This window comes from Protopterus annectens, chromosome 7.part0 (genome assembly GCF_019279795.1).
Source record: "Protopterus annectens isolate FY-2018-M chromosome 7.part0, PAN1.0, whole genome shotgun sequence".
Taxonomy (NCBI): domain Eukaryota; kingdom Metazoa; phylum Chordata; order Ceratodontiformes; family Protopteridae; genus Protopterus; species Protopterus annectens.
The window spans coordinates 1,091,367,725-1,091,380,928 of NC_056739.1; the positions used below are offsets into that span (position 1 = coordinate 1,091,367,725).

At 38.7% G+C, this 13,204-nt stretch overlaps 1 protein-coding gene across 1 annotated transcript in view; it reads left to right on the forward strand.

Annotated features, from left to right (window-relative positions):
• Positions 1 to 1,001: 1,001 nt before the first annotated feature.
• The window catches only part of CORO2B (coronin 2B), a 1,242,233-nt gene continuing 1,230,030 nt past the window's right edge, over positions 1,002 to 13,204 (forward strand). Inside the window, exon 1 of the mRNA XM_044077673.1 lies at positions 1,002 to 1,025. The gene's annotated coding sequence lies outside the window, so the exon portion shown is untranslated. The remainder of the gene's footprint in view (positions 1,026 to 13,204) is intronic.

A 13,204-nucleotide genomic window follows, 5' to 3' on the forward strand; every position in this document is an offset into this window, starting at 1 on the left:
CCTCCCACAATCCAAAGACATGCGTCTGGAGCATTTCTCCCTGGGCCTCTGCTGACAATAGGCTCTGTCCTAGTCGGACTTTCCCAGTTAACAAATGTTCAATAAATAAATTTCATTTCTTTCCAGCAGGGCACACTGTTGATATATTTTACACAAGCAGCTTTACAAATACATTTTTCAACATAAGCATCTGTACAAATCAGTTTAATATACAAATGACATATAATTCTTTACAAAATTCCAGCTAACTGTGCTGGCATATGTTACACATCCACTGTCGTACTTCTCTTGGCATAGCTGGCAGTACCGCTTATCGTCACACCCATATTGGCACATCATGCACACTTAATGAATGATCATTACTTACATTGTTGCAGCAGGGATGGTAGCTAAAGAATATTCTCAAATGTAAGCTGTGTCTGAATGTAACAATGGGGTTACTAGTATGCTGTTGTATGTACTAATATGTAAGTTCTCCAAACATCACTGAGAATAAAAAATATAAGTTAACTCTGTATACTTAACTAAGAAATCATACTAACCTCTCCTACTACTTCTGTTACACTATATTTGTACAGCATAGTATGAGTATAATTGCTCCCTCCTCCTTATAAATCCTTCTGTTTTATAGTGCAAGTCCTGTATAGTTTTCAACTGCATTTATGCCTCTTTATAAATATGCCTGTATGAGTGGCTAACAATTTTTCCATTTTTTTGATAACTGACTATACCTTACAATCTCAGTGTCATAAGCAAGGGGTGCACTTGCACCCCCTGAATCGGCTGACTAGATAATTTCAAAAGTTTTTTTTATGTGCTCCTCTTTAAGAAGTCTGTGCTAACAGTCCAGTCGCATGCTGACATCATCACTCGCTTAGAAGTTTGTGAGCGGAACTCAGACTGCTGATTCGGAAGGAACAGAAGATGGGGAATAGCGGGATCGGAAGATGGGACCGGAATAGCAAGTAGCAGGATCGGAAGATGGGACCTGGAACGGGAGTAGACGGACGATGGGACACTTTCAGGTGTGTGTGTGTGTGTGTGTGTGTGTGTGTGTGTGGAACTGTCTTCTACTCCAGCTGTCGTTTAGAATTGTTTCAGGTTTTGGGTTATTAACATTTCGGGGGAAGGGCTTGTGAAGATTAAAACCATATAATTTATGCTGAGCTGCCACGACTGCTTTGTTGTCAAAATGAAACAGATACTGAATGGTACTTCAGGCGAACAACATTATTTTCATTAAAGCTCAGGTAAGCCACACTGATTAACTGCCCGTTGTTTTGAACGACGGCATTCCACAAACGTGACTCCTCATAAGTCTGAAAACGTACATTATTTTGTAGAGAAAGAACTTCAAACTTTGTTATTCACGTTTTGGAATTTATCAAAGGAATGGTAAAGCAAATAGTGCAGGTACACCATTTTGCAAAGGTAAAACATTTACAGTTTGAAATAAGTTGCACGGTGTTCTATTCCGATTCAGTATCCAAAATTTCAAAGATGGCCATTTGCTGTTGTACTTGTAGCCAGAGATGGCTATGAACTTGAAACCCGAAAGTTGCATAGCTGTGGGGACTCGATTACTATTCATCTTCTGAGATGTGAAGATTTTACAACCACGACAAATGTTATCAGTGTTTTATTCACCACTTCTACATATAACAAAACACCTACAGGTGAAATCCAGTTTTTACAAACAAATCATAATTAGCAGTCTGAAATGTAAATAGAGTACCCTCATTGTAATAGTCAGGGGGCAAAAGTACATGGAACACAGATGTGTGTGTGTGTGTGTAAAATGCCCCAGGTGTACATGGTGGTGGGTAGAGAATAAGGCTTGAACCCTGTACCTTGGGCCCAAGTGGCAAGAGCCTGAATTCCCTACCCACCACCATTTGTAAAAATGTTGCAGGATTTTCACTCATACTTTTTCTGTTCCTCATAAAATCTGTGGTTTCTGCATTTTATGTCCTTGTTGCCTGATAATGACAGCTACATGTTCTCTGGTTTTATTATTGGCTGTCTGGAGTGTTTCTCCCTGGGCCTCTGCTAACAATTTGCTTTTTTTTCAAAGTCAGACTTTCCTGGTTAACAAATGTTAAAAAAATGGAGACATTTCAATATCAGACTTCATATTCTTCAGAAAGTGCATGGTAACAAAAGACAAAAGCTTTTATTCTAGCAATTTTCTAAGTGTACAAGATGGATATTTGAAATGTATTCCTGTGTTTGGGACTGTATTCCCCCCATTATTGGCTTCATCCAGGTTTTGTGCTAGGGTTGAGAGTTATGTTAAGAACTGAATTCACTGAGTATGTTTGAAGGCTGTATTCACCCAGTATTGGCTTTGTTCAGGTAGTGTCTGGGACTGTATTCCCCCCCATTATTGGCTTCATCCAGGTTTTGTGCTAGGGTTGAGAGTTATTGTAAGAACTGAATTCACTGAATATGTTTGGGGGCTGTATTCACCCAGTATTGGCTTTGTTCAGGTATTTATTGGCTTCATCCAGGTTTTTTGCTAATGTTGAGAGCTATGGTAAGAACTGATTTCAGTGAATATGTTTGGGGGCTATATTCTCTCATTACTGGCTTTGTCCGGGTGTTATTTGCTAAGAGGTTGAGAACTATGGTGAGAACTGAATTCACTGAATGTTTGGTGGTTGTAGTCACCCATTATTGGCTTTTTTCAGATCTTTTGTGCCAAGAGGTTGACAGCTGTGCTATGGTGAGAACTGAATTCACTAAATGGTAAAGTTTCAGTCTTCCTCTTTCACAAAACAGCTGATTTGGCATAGTGGTATGTTGCTTTGACTGTTTTGCACGGGGTCCCCTGGGTTCAAGATGTGGCAGTGAAATGTATGGTGGTAACGCAGCATTTTATTCTAGCAACTTTCAAACATTATACAAGCAATGTTTAAAATGTGTCCCTGGTTTTTGGCCTTTTGTCCCCCAATAAATTTTTCCAGATTTCTTGTGCTGCAAAGTTCAGAGATACAGCTGAGTGTCGAGTAGATTTTACAAGGAGCTGAGAGCTGCAGGGGAGCAAAAGTTTAGTGCTGCTTATGTTTAGTCTGCTTGCATTGTTAATAGCACAACAGATAGTGTACTTGCTTTAGATGCTGAAGGCTGTGGGTTCTACTCCCACAGTAGGTAAATGCATTGCTGATGCTGTATTGTGTTGTAAAGGGGGTGGATGCTGCAGTCCTTTTGGCAAAGATGCCTAGTAACTATGAACCTGTTAACAGTTTGCTATCCATTCTCTATTGCGGTATTACTAGCTTTTCATTTTTTTTATTGCATGCAACAAAGGCAATTTATTCTTCAAGGGTAACAGGCAGTTTATTTGTAGATTAAACAATGACATATAAAGTGTTTGCTAGCAGCAACCTCTTTATTAGTTACAAATTTCTTCAATGTGGATTTTACTACAGAGATTGTGTATATTTTTTTACTGATACTGGTGGACTTGAGTAGACTTTTATGATGGAAATGTCCTGAATTGGGCAGTTTTGTCATTGGTGGATGCTTGGTGTTTGATTGTTTACTGGAAAAATTTTCAAAACAATAAATTTTAAAATGCCCTTTAACAACTGTACTGTATTGTACAAGGAATATAATGTAATACAGTCAGGAAGGTGTATCAAACAGCATGTGTATGTTATGTTCGAGGGGCCTATGATTTTGAAGACAGCCCAGAGTTAATATTTGCCATTGGTAAAATGTATTTTCTCTGAAAGTGGGTTTCAGTGCTGTTTCAATGCATGAGTTTCAAGGGCAGAGAAGTTTTAATGTTAGTCTATTTTCATTGTGAGACTGCATTGCTTTAACAGATGTGTATTAGGGTTTGTGCTGTAAAATGCAAAGTAAAACTTTCAAATGAAATCCTAAATCATCGCAGAACTAAAGCAGTATGCACATTGGTGTTTATGGTAAATGGGGCAAAATAACCAAGGAATGGGACATTGGAATGGCTGCAGGGGGGGGGCTCCATTTGACCATGATTTTGTGAGGGGAGATAGCAAACTCACAGCCCCAGTTGAACTATACCTCTCAGTTGTCCATATCTTTGCAGAATGAATAGATATTTGCTGCTTATTTTTGGTTTGTTCCTCATAAAATTTGTGGTTTTCTAGCAAATCATTTAGGAATGAAGCCATTAAATGACAGACATTGAGTTTCAGATGTCATAACCTTCAGAAAAATGCATGCTAATGCAAGACTGTCTTTAAGTTTATACAAGAGCAATTTTTAGTAGTGTTTGTATGTTCCCCAATATATTTGCCCTTGTTCAGATTTCCTGCATTAAGAGGTTGAGAGCAAATCACTTTGTAGATTAGGAATATCCAAACATCTCAATTGTCCCCAATTCTGGCTCAAAATGTTGCTCTTCCCTAATAATCCCTCCTCCAAATTTGCAATTTTGGAAGAAAATGTGGAGGGTTTACAATTATAACTGTAATGATCAGTTATAGATTACCTTTATTTCAGAAATGCATGTGGATGCTCTTATTTTGTTAGCTGCTTCAAGTTAACTGTTAATATTAAAAAGGTGTCCCTTTTTTGACAGGTATTTTTGCATCACATTTTGGTCTGTTTTCATAAAATTGTGGTTTTCTGGCAAATTAGTGGCAAGTCATTAAAGATTGAAGTTAGAAAATAATGGCAGACATTTGAGTTTCAGATTTTATACCCTTCAGAAAATTTGTACTAATGCAAGATCTACCTGTTCTATTTAAGTTAATAAGAGCAATATTTAAAAATTGGCCTTATTTTTGGGCCTGTGTCCCACTTCTATGTATGGCTTTGTCCAGATTTCTTGCTCTGAAGTTGAGAGGTAGGAGTGTCAGAGCCATCACTGTCAGCCAGAGACATTTCAAATTATGACATACTTATTGCACCCCAGCCCCCATTGTAGTGGCTCGGAATGTGTCCAAGGAAGGCAAGGAGCAGTTATGCAGTGTAAGTGTGCAGGGTATTCCCCCATCCAAGGTAGATCACTGTGGCTTTTCATCTGTCCTTGATTTTGCAAAATGTTCTGGTTTTCTATCAGATTTTATACTGTTGATTTATGCTTCTTATTATTCAGGAACTGCATGCTGTCACAGTGCCCTGTTCTGTTTAAGTAGCCATGGTTTAATGAACATCAGGTAAGCGTGTCGGAGATTGTAAGATGCAAGTAAGCTTGTCAGACATTGTAAGATGCAAGTAAGCTTTAGTAAGCATATTGTTAAAGAATTACCAGCATTGAAAGCCTTTTCATTGTTGCCATGCAGAGAATATTTACATAGCTAGACAATGTATAAGCCTTGGGTATTGAAATGCATATGACAGTATTTGTAATAAAAGGACAGGATTACAGTATTTTCAGAAGCTCATTACATTTTATTAGAGACCAGTGTCTTATAGCAGTGTCTGTGTGTTAGTACACTTGTAGTTGGGTGGCTTTAATGGTATATGGTAAATAAGCATTGCTACCTTACTTAAAAGCCAAGCCCTGCAACAACTAGCTCCACACTGAAGTCAAAACACAATAGCTCTGGTGGGTAAATGTACTCTGTAGTAATCAAAAAAATGCAAATGTTTACAGCTTATGTGCAAACACAATAGGTAGTGATGAAACAATGCTCTGCTAAAAATGCTTTAATGCTCCACATTGTTGAGCTGCAATCACTAGCTACCAGGATTTCACCCACTTCAGATCAAGCACGGTGCCGTTCAGTGCAACCTTCCCAGAACTAATTCAAGTCTGACCAGAATTATTTGGTGTGTGTATAAGAGGGAGGTAGCATACCCCCTCAGCTGTCCAGATTTTTGCCCCATATTCCTCTTAAAAATGATTGAAGTTGCTAAATAATGAGACATTTCAGTTTTAGATGTCATGTCATTTAGAAAAATGCATACTAACACAAATCCTGTTACTCTTGCAATTTTTTAAGTTTCTGAGAGCCATATTTATAATCTGTCCCTATTTATTTTAGGCTTTGTCAAGATTTCTTGCACTAAGGGTGAGGCCTTGAGGGGTGTGGTATGTTTGTAAGAGAGAGAAAGTGAAATGCCCAAGTTAGAGTTAGCAGGTGGAATTTATTTTCAAGTGCATTTTCAAGGAACTGTGAGTTTTAAGGGAAGCTAAGTTCACTGCTGCTCATGCCAAGTCTATTTACAATGTGCAACTGTTTTGTTTAACAAATGGTATCTCTATTGTGGTATAAAGTTTTAAAGCTATGTTAGTAGCACCACAAGTAGAATACTTGCATCTTAATGTAAAGACTTGAGGTTCTATTCCTACAGCATATAAATTTGTATGCTGCAGTCCTCAGGATGTCCTCCTTTGCATGAGATGCCTAATAACTATGAACCTGTTTCAGCTTGTCATCCATTTTCTATTGCAATATACCAGCTTACCATTTTTTTAATTTAACATAGGCAATTTATTCTTTGACGGCAGCAGGCACTGAATTTGTAGATGAAACACTGAAATATACAGTTTTCTAGCAACAACATCTTCATTAGTTTCAGATATCTTTAATGTGGAATTATTCAGATTACTTTTAGTTTGGCAGCGACACTCAAACAAGTGTTGCTGTATAATACAAGGGATATAATTCAATTATATATTATAATTAATACAATCAGGTAAATCAAATAACTTTTGCATGGCCCTAACGGTGCAAGGAGCCTATTCCTTGAAAACAGTTCAAAGGTAAATAACCTGCCACTGGCCAGATGCATTTTCTTTGAATGTGGGTTTCAATGCTGTTTCATTGAATGTGAGTTTCAAAAGTAGAGAAGCTTTAATGCCAAGTCTGTTTTCATTGTAAGACTATTGCTTTGTTTAGGTTTAGTAAATGTCTCAGTGTTTGGGCTATAATGTCTGAAATAAAAGTTGTAAATTAAATCCAACTGCCTGTAATCATTGTAGAACTAAAGCATAAAACAGTATGCACACAGATTTGAACAGTGTCTACAGTAAATGGGGAGAAATAGCCAAGTAATGGGACACTGGAATGGCTGTGGGCGGGGCTTGGGGTGGGTGGGCTGTGTTATGGCAGGGGCGGGGTGAGCTATGTGGGTGGGGCTCTGGATTTGCACCCCCCTGCAAAAAATCCTGCGGGCTCCCTTGGTCATAAGTATTTTATATTGTTCTATTTCTATTGCTATCTGTGGCTTGGCTTGTGACTGAAAAAGGTCTATAGATCAGCCTACAAACCCATTTAATGAATGGCAAAATAAAAATAAATACTACACATTCCTAATTCACAAATTCTCTGGCCATCTTAGCTCAAAAGAGGGAGCAGGAATACACACAAACTTGTAAAGCATGTACTTGAAGCTGTAAAGTTTGTGACCAAAGGAATAAAAAAAGACATATATAAAAACAGGATCTCATGTACCCCAACTCCATACCCCTAATTCACAAATTCCCTGGCCATCATAGCTTAAACTCAAAGCGGGAATATACATAAACCTGTAAAACATGTACTTGAAGCTGTAAAGTTTGTGACCAAATGAATAAAAAGATGAAATATATAAAAGAAGGATCTGATATACCCCAAATCCATCTTACTTTATCACTTACTAAAGTCACTGTACTTAGGGGAAACAGCAGAAGTCCATTTAAAGCTGTTGCCTCACTCTTTCTCCAGAGGATGCCACAATGGGTAACATGACAAACATGATATACGTGAGAAAAAAGAAAATAATCTTATACAGAGAGAGCAGCAACACGAGCAGAAACTTCATTGAGCTGACAATATTCAGTGTCATTCAGATGAAAAAACTCATATCTAGCAGCATGTAAGCCAGCAACAGTATAACAGGAGGTCATGAGTGAAAACCTTACAAAGGTGAAAAACAATAAATAAAAATACGACAGGAAGTGCTAGTGTCACCAAAAATGCAAGTGAAATTATTGTCCAGCAATGTGGAAACAAAACTAATTTACATTTTCACATACATTGATATCATAGACAAATGCATTATACAGGAAGTCATTGTAAATTCAATGCCAGTAAAAATGAAAATAACTTACACCACAAAGGATGTCCGGATGAAAAAAAAGGTGAGGTGAAAATAGGGTTAAAATGCTAGCCACCTCTACATACCTGAAACTCATAAATGTCATTTTAACAACCATTCATCATGGGATCTCAGGTTAGAAGTAATCTGTGGGACTGTCGGTCATAGAGGCAGAATTTGGACATAACAGTGAGAGCTTAAAAAATCTACCATGCTGTTTCACAAGAAAATAAGAAGTCTCTCTCTCTCTCTCTGTCTTATGTCTGTGCTGTCTTTATACATTTATTTTTATTGCCACTGTTTAAGTCTAAAAAATAAGTCAATATACAACTGTTTTTTCAGTATTTATATCCCCAGGTATCGGTGGCCCCTAGTGCCCTTTTATATTTTTTCGTTGGTGGTGCTTCATACTTTTTTGTTTTTTGAGGCACTTTACTCCTTGTTTTTGGTTGTGTCAATATAGAACTGCAAAGTTTTGTCACAGCACAACTGCTGTGAAAACACAACGAAATTGCCTGGAATTAAGGTACACTTTTGCAACAAGAACATTATTCAAACAGTCAACACTATTAATCACTCAGTATGAAAATATTCAATTCTAAGACATGCACCACATTTGCAGATATCAGATGAAACAATTAATACAAAAATTACATGAGGAAACAATATGTTGAGTTTTGCAGGATGTGCTGGTTAATGTCAAACCAGACAGTGCTATAGCTAGAGAAAACCATTTCAGTTTAGTATAATAATAACTTTGTGTTTCTAGTACAGGTTTACAGATTAAAGAAATGCAACAGGAAGGGAATGTTGGTATTATCTCTTACTGAAAAAGTTCACCTCAGTATTGCTTATAAGTGAAGTGTGTTTGTGAAATGTTCTCATGGGGTGAATAAACAAGGAATACAAGTGGTAAAATAAATAATGACATAGTAAAGGGGGGATGCAAATATCATATAGAAACGATGGATCAGAAAAGAAAGACAAGAAACAGAAATGCCACTGGCAGACATTGATATAAAACCCTAAACACTTTGAAACAATGACAAAGGGGCCCAAGTTGAAATTCAGACTGAAGGTGTTTGATTCATTACTGTTAGAACCTCTTGTGCCTTGAGTGGGGTTTGGCAAGTGCTAATAATAGCAAGTTAGCGCAACAGAAGATTTAGTATGAAATTAGCTAATTAACAGTTCCTGAAATGGAAAAAAGGATGAATGGTACTAGAAATTCTTTGTGAAATTTGTAATCTTGAATATGCATGGTATGTTAGCATGCATATTCCATGCACTTTCACATATGGTATGATAATTATATGCATATAAAACCTGTGTACTTCTGATCACCAGTTAAATTAAGGCTGAATGTAGCTACATCTGCGCATCTTTTATGATTTAGCACATGTAATATAATGCATTATGAATTTACTGCAAGCTACAGTCTATGAATACTAGAATTATAAAAAACATTTATGTTTTAATATTTTATAATAAAAATTAGTGTATTTAGTGTAATTATATCAAATCTTGATCTCTAAGCTTCCTCTAAAAGTGAGCCTTTAGGTTAAGTAGGCACTATCAAGCAAAAACAAACATCAATCCTCTGATAAGGTCCAGTGAGCTGTAACAAACAAAAGTAAGGCACATCAGTCCCTATTTCATAACAAATACAGCAATATCAAATACCAGACAGAAATAAGATTTGTTTACATTGAAATGAGCACTTTACTTTCTATGACAGTCACTGAAGAAATTGTGGCTTCTCCCAAATGCAAACAATGAGAGGAAATACATTTGAAGACTTTGTTTTGAAACTGGTGCTTTTTTCTGAACTCACTGAGAAAAGAAGAAAGTCAAACACTTTTTTTTTTTCAAAAAGCAAGTCATTTTCCATATCTGCAAGTAATGTAAACTAAACTTTAAAAGTGACTATATTAAGTACTAGGTGGGGTCATGGGCACAGCTCCTACCCAGGCAGCGCAGGAAGCTTGCTTACCCCAAGCACACCAGTTTTGATAATTGTCCATTCTCCATCTTCTGCAATCAAGGCAGAATATTAACTGTTTGCTGAAAGACCAATTCCTTAATTAAATGTGATAATGAAGCAGTAGTGTAAAGATATAAAGTCTTAAATATGACCCAGGTGGCCTGAGTTTCATTATTGGCTCTAGCACCTGGCAGCATAAGCAGGGAGGATGGAAATACACAATATGAAGAAGGGAATGTGCTGGTTGCTTTTTCTAATGAGCTGTGGTGTAGGCTGGGGATCAGAAAGAGGATGCAGGGCTGGGGGCGGGTGATGCCATAGCAAGTGTGACCATCCCAGGAGCCCAGGGAGGAGCACATGTTTAAGGCAACTCCCTATTACCTACCAAGCCTAAATATGCTTTCAGCACATAGGGGAGGGAGTTAAGGTTTGAGGAAAAGCCTTAATGTGCATGACAGTATATATAATAATTCCAGCTGTCTACTTTGTGTCCTATTTTCCTTTCCAACCCTCCGATGACTGAGTGGTCCCAACCTAGGATCTTGTACTGCAGCTAAGATGTATATCTCACTCCCCTTTCATAACTGTGAAGCCTATGGAGTACCAATTTTAGAGGATATTTCTGAGGATACGTTATAAGTCCTATGGAGACATTCTAAGTGGCTGATGGACAGCTACAGGGCATGGAGTGGGAACCAAAAATAAATGCAATAATTCAGTGTAACTACACCATGCATCTAAATAATTAACAAAACATACAGCAATAAAGAATGCTTTCTCCCTGCTCTTGGTTTGCTAGAGAACAACATCTACTAACAACCCACTTGCTACCAGGCAAAAGTTATTTGTATTGGTAGTACATGCCCTGCAACTACAAGCAAGCCAGCCTTTCACAGTGTATTTCTAATCAAGTCATGCTTGTTTCCTTATTTGTAATATGTTTTACTTAAATCTGTTAACAGACTAAGTTTGTAAGTAAAAAAGTCTGCTTACTCAGTCAAGATAAGTCACTGTCCTGTTCATAGGTTCATAGGTTGGTACTAAGCTATCGGCCCCAGGGCCTATACAAGCCTAGCCATAACAATTCCCTGGCTATTTCTTCCCACACTATTTACTTCCCTGGACTCCTGCCTAGCAAGGTGACTGACGTGAGACCCGGGGTGAATTTCCTTTCTCCCATCCAATCATCAAGGTTCCTTTTTAAGGGGGCCAAAGAGGTGCTCTGCTTGACATGTATGGGCAGTCTATTCCAGAGTCTGTGGAGTTTCTGGGTCAGGAACCTAGCCCTCCAGCATGTTTTATTGTGATGACAAGGTTTAGATCGCTGGAACATGTGGCTCTGAGGGATTGGGATTACTTTAAGTGTAGCATGTCCAACAGCTCTGGGTTTGACATGGCCTTGTATGTTAAGCAGAGGTCGCCTTGGAGTAGACGATGTGCGACAGAGTATAGCTGGAGTTTTTTAAGGTGGTCAGCATAGGGCATCTGCTTTAGGCCTGTGATTCTTTTAGTTAGATATTTCTGTGGCCTTTCCAGTTGTTGCAGATATCTTGAGAGGTACATACCAAATGGGGCGTTGTATTCTATAATGGGTCTAATGAGGGATGAATACAGTGGGACAATGACCTCCTTTTTTCTGGATGAAAAGCCCTTAGTGATAAAGTGTGCCACATAGAAGGATTTCCTGACTGTTGTGGCGATGTGGTTATTGAAGGTAAGACCACTGTCCACCTGTGTCCTTAAGTCTCTTATCACACTTTCAATGTTTAGTGTACTGCCACCTATGTGGTAATTCACAGGTACATGTTTTTTCCCAAAGGGGATAACTATACATTTCTTGGCATTGAGCTTGAGCCCATGGCTCTGGCACCAAGCATCTGTTTCTGTACGGCCCATTTGTAGAGTATCCACATCATTTGGGGATTCAGTAATGGCTCCCAGTTTGCAGTCATCTGTGAACATTGTTAGCCAGAGTCCCTTAGTGTTGGCCTGTACTTCAGAGAAGTAGATGCCAAACAAGAGAAGTCCCAGGACTGAACCCTGAGGTACTCCACTTGTCACTTGTTTGGAGCTGGATTTGGAGTCAGCTACTTTTACAGTGTGGGTTCTGCCAGTAAGCCAGTTGACAACCCATCAAGTGACGTAAAGATTAATGCCCAGCTTAGTAAGTTTATCTATGATTTCAGAATGGGGGATGGTGTCAAAGGCTTTGGTGAGGTCCAGATGGGCTGTGTGGACTGCCTTACCCTCGTCCACGGCTCTGGAGACTGATTCAAAGAAGTCAATCAGGTTCAGGAGGCAAGATCGGCCCTTCACGAACCCAAACTGGGTGGGGTCCAGTGTTTTAAAGTTGTCAATGTCTTTGTTTATAAGTTCCATGATAATATATTCCACGGCCTTGTAGATCAGGCTCGTCAGACTGATGTGGCGGTAGTTTCCAGGATCCAAGGTGGATCCCCCCTTGTGGAGTGGGATAACTGTAGCTGTGTGCCACTCAGTGGGCATGAAGCCTGAAGTGAGGGTATGATTAAACATGACACTTAGGTGAGGTGCCAGTTCATTTTGTAATTCATGTAGTACACAGCCCGGGATGTCATCTGGTCCCATGGATGCTGTATTCTTAGCTTTGTAGACTGCATTTTTTACCTGTGTGGCCGTTATTACCGGAATTTGACAATCTTCCCGTATTGAGATGGGCCATTTAGGGGGTGAGAGGGGGATGAAGATGACACTGAATCGATCTGCCAGGATACTGGCAATATCCTTGGGATCAGTATACTTAATGCCATTCTGTTGTAGCTCAGAGCAGATCTGAGCATTGTCATTTAGATTCTTGACATAGTTATAGAATGCCTTGTGGTTGTCTTTGGATTCTTTGGCAATTTTATTTTTGTAACTAGCTTTGGAGGATTTTATGAGGGATCTCAGCTTCTTACTGAGGCTGGTAACAGAGCTTTTTGCATCCTGGGATTTTCCTCTTTTCTGCAACAGTTTCTTCCTTTTGTTGTAAAGTTTGTTTATGGCAGGTGACCACCAGATTGGCTTTCTTTTTTTGGAAGACAGCATCTTGGTTCTATTTGAGATGGCACGATTCATGCATGAGTGGATGTGCTCGTACAATGCCTTAGTGTAGAACTCAGCAGTCGAACTTTCAGTTCCCATTTGCATGGGTGTCATGAAGTTTGTAACTTCTGACTTGAGTAG